Consider the following 4,087-nt stretch of genomic DNA (forward strand, 5'->3'; position numbering starts at 1 on the left):
TTTTGGGGATTATATTGTGAGTGGCCTGGGTGTAGCCGTTTTACCTAGTGCTAGCATACTCCTTATAGTCGCACCAAAGTCTAGAGGATGGAGATACGTAGCACCACCTTGATCGGGAGAGTCGGTGAGTTGTTTACGTGATCTCGTCCTCGGGATCCCAAAAGCAAAAGCAGCAACTTTTTTGATTATCCGACTTGATAATCCCAGATTTAAAGACATGCATTGCATTTATGCATCTGAATTGAGTTTATATATGCTTTTGGAATTGCATGGTTGTTAATTGAATATCTGGAAGTTGATGCATTTCGTTTGAGATGTTTTTATGATATGCATGTTTGTCTCTTTTACTGGGAATTATATTCTCATCGGATTATCCGGCTGTTTTCTTTGTTTGTATGTGTACTTGGCAACAGGTGGGGCAGGACCGAGTCAGGGATCGCATGGCTAGGTGGAAGAGTTGATAGAGTGAAGCCTTGTTGTTGTAGAAGTCGAATTGTAATCGAAAGTAGATTTTATTCGAATTCATTTTGTATCGGTTATGGAACTTAGATTGATGCATGTTCTATTAGTTTGAGATTGTATAACTCTAGAACTACCTTTGTATGTTGATTACATGTTGTTGGATTCGGATTTGAGCATGTTAGATTGAGTTGGATTGAGTTTGTAAGGAAAGGCATACCCTGTTCTGTATTTTTTTGGGCCGGGGGGGGGGGGGGGGAGGGGGGTACGCTCGATCCTATGAAATGCTGGGATCGAGCGCAACCCTGAAAATATTGAGGCAGAGACTTGCAGAAAATGGTGCGCTCGATCCTGGATTTTTGCCGGATCGAGCGCGGCACATGAATCTTTCTTGGCAGTGAGTTCAGGATTATGGTGAGCTCGATCCTGGAATTTTCTAGGATCTAGCACAGCACTATTCATCAAAAAAAAAATTTGTTATTTATTTAATGTCCTATCTTTTGGCCTTTGATTGATTTTCGATAGGACTAACTCTTGATTAGATGATTAGAATCAGAATCGAGGTCTCACAGTAAGAATATTCTAGGATATTGACCAATACGTGATTTCTTTCTCTCAAATTGTTTGTAACTTGCTGCACAGGTATTGGCAAAAGCACTTGAAGGTCTTTCTTTTGAATCTGGTTCTGATTTGCATAAGGTTTTGAGAATATATACATGTACTTCACAGTTGAGTGCATTTCAAAAACTTGAAGCAATGTTTCCTATTTTGTTGAAGTTGTATGGGAGCATTGCTCTTTTTAATAGAGCTGACTTGCGCTCCAGGGGACTGTTATGCTATTTTTTCTCATTTTATATCACGCTTTTTCACAAAAACTTTGACAGATAAATAGTGGTGCCTCATTGACAAGTAATATGAATTTGACCTTAAAGATAAATAATGTGCTGAAAGTATTCTCAACTAATGAACAATGATTGGATGCTAGCTGAACCCATATCTCAAGGATGTAACTATTATTTTTAATCGTATATTAGAAGCAAATTGTGTGTTTGTCCAAAATCATAACATTTGAATTTTACATTGTCTAGATCTTTGATTTGCAGTTTTTAGTTGCAGAAAGTTTGACAAAAATATTGGAATGGATTGTATTTCATTTTCAAACCTTGGATTAAGGTAATAAGGGCAAATTTGAGTGAGTTTTTCTAATTTAAACTTGACCTAGAAATTAGGGAGGATTTCGTTTTGTTACATGTTCTATATTAGTATAATCTCAGATGCTATTGTTGAAACCTTATACTCTAAAGGTTACCAAGATAATTTACACTTAGTATTCATACAAACAACCAGAGTTAATGAAAAATATTGAGGTTTTCACATCATACATCAGTCTCTGATTACCAAATGGCTAGGATGTTGATTTGTTATTCCTTCCTTCCAACCTCTTTGACTAGCCCTCAGTACCCACTTAGTAGTCAATGGTTTCTGTGATAATAAAGCTGCTTCAGCCTTTTCTCTTGCCTCTTCATATGTTTCCATTCCATAAGTGAACTTGTCTGCCTCTTTCTTGTTTTGAGATGTCATTTTCTTAGCGTTGAGTAGTGCCATATCCGCATGCTGATGTTTTTTAAAGTTTCAGCTTTTCGCAGCTTCAATTCCTCAGACAGTAGCTCCACGATGTTCTTCTATGTGTCCTTACTTCTGGATCGCGTTTTGAGAAATTAAAGTGAAAAATAAAGTAAGGTGCTTAAGATAAAAATCTTCTGCATATTTTTTATTCGTACTGTTTCGACCATTTTGTATTAGCTTTGAGTTGAGGCGATTTTTTATTCGTACTGTTCTGGTTGTACCTCCTTTTTACAATGTTGGTATGTTCCTAATCTTAATTTCACAGAGCTATTCAATTTATCTTGTAAGAGGTTAATATGTCTGAGAAGTTTACTTTTTTTCCCAATTTAGCGAGGTCTGTCAACTGAAATATGTTTTGGATCCATGAAAAATTTCTAGGATGTCAGTTTTGTTCAAAATTTACTCTTTGGATTGAGCATCTAAGCCATAATTTATTCTTCAAGCTCGGGTGGTATTATGAAACATTTTCAAGCCAGCCTGTAGCTAAAGCAAACCGTTTTCTTTCTTATTGGTTTACAAAGTTCAACTTGGTCTTAATTCATTAGTGCACTAGTAAAGAGTTACCTAGCTTCAAATGTCAATCTATGAATTGTTAGACACATATTTCATATCTCATTTGGTAAAGATCAGAAGTCTCCCTATGATTGACACTATCGAGATAAATTTTAAAGATCAAAACAGTTAGTTGATGTGAGAATTTAGTAGTGTTAGAAGGGAATATTGTAGTGACCCTGCATGGTATCACCTACTAACTGAAAACTAATAGCATGCATTAAACTTATTACAGCAAAATAACTTTACAGAGTAAAACATGCGAAAACATAATCCAGAAATTACATCTCAGCTTAGTAAAATATATCCAAGCTTAATACTGTAGTGATACAACCATATCGAAAAATTTAAAAGTAAACATTATACAGCTATATCAAATCCTGCTGTATAATAAACTCCTCAAGGCTCCTGCTCCCTAGTCCTGCCTTGAACTACCAGCTCCGTCCATCCAGCGACCATAACCTCAAATATAGAAAGCGATAAATCATATATCATGCCATATAATAATGCCAAATAAATGCAACATATAAACATGTATACTCGGTGGCAATCTCAGTCAATGTGTACGTACCTCTAGGCTAATTAAAGTATAGTAGGATCCTAGATTCCAAGCCTATATTCAAAAGTTCACCGTATCACTACATAAATTCTATAAGCCTTAACTAAGCTAATAAGTACTCCCAAAAATTAAATAGATTCCCGGACCATACCTTCGTCCGTAGATAGCCCTTTGGAGTCGCTAGTCCCGGATGACTATAACCACTCCTTGGTTATTCCAGAACCTTTATTATAACCGATATGGCTCTCAAGTGTATATCTCACACTATATAACTGAAGAAGGAACCTCGGGAATTCGTATTTCAAAATGAAATCGAATGAGCCCTATTTAAAGGAAAAGTTTCGGACGAGTTCGGGCCCTCCGAACCTGAGTTCGGATAGTCCGATCCAACTCACTGTCTGCATGCGAGACATGTCGAGTTCGGATCGTCCGATCTCTACTTCGGGTCGTCCGAAGTGTTCTAAGTCCGACACTTGTCAAAATTCATTGCTGAGTAATCCTGCCTACTTGGCACAAACAAGTTCGGGCCGTCCGAACTTGAGTTCGGATCGTCCGAACCAGCCTTAACTCCGAAGTCAACAAGCTCACCTTTGGAGCTCCCGGTGGTCAAGTTCGGGCCGTCCGAAGTCATCTTCGGATCGTTCGAGCTGACTCAGACAATGAAATTTCATTTCTTGCTTCTGAAGTCCGATTAAATCCCGGAATTGGTTAATTACCAACCCTTAATCATGTTTAACATATTATTATCTTAAAATGAGTTCTGGGTTACTACAAATATTGCTAATTTAGTAGTATTTTCTTGCTTTGGTTCTTTAATTTGTAGTATGCTATTGTTTGTGTACTATTTCTCATAGTGTTTTGTTTAAGGAGAAAGGGGAAGAATACCTCTGT

The 4,087-nt window shown here is 37.1% G+C and overlaps 1 long non-coding RNA gene across 1 annotated transcript; it reads left to right on the top strand.

Moving 5' to 3' along the window:
* The first annotated feature begins 1,030 nt into the window (after positions 1 to 1,030).
* On the top strand, positions 1,031 to 2,194 carry LOC140886159 (uncharacterized). The gene is made up of 3 exons (XR_012151449.1): positions 1,031 to 1,123; positions 1,563 to 1,632; positions 2,096 to 2,194. It is a non-coding gene; the product is annotated as an uncharacterized lncRNA (long non-coding RNA).
* The last annotated feature ends 1,893 nt before the right edge of the window (positions 2,195 to 4,087 follow it).

Source organism: Henckelia pumila, chromosome 3, assembly GCF_033568475.1.
Source record: "Henckelia pumila isolate YLH828 chromosome 3, ASM3356847v2, whole genome shotgun sequence".
NCBI lineage: Eukaryota > Viridiplantae > Streptophyta > Magnoliopsida > Lamiales > Gesneriaceae > Henckelia > Henckelia pumila.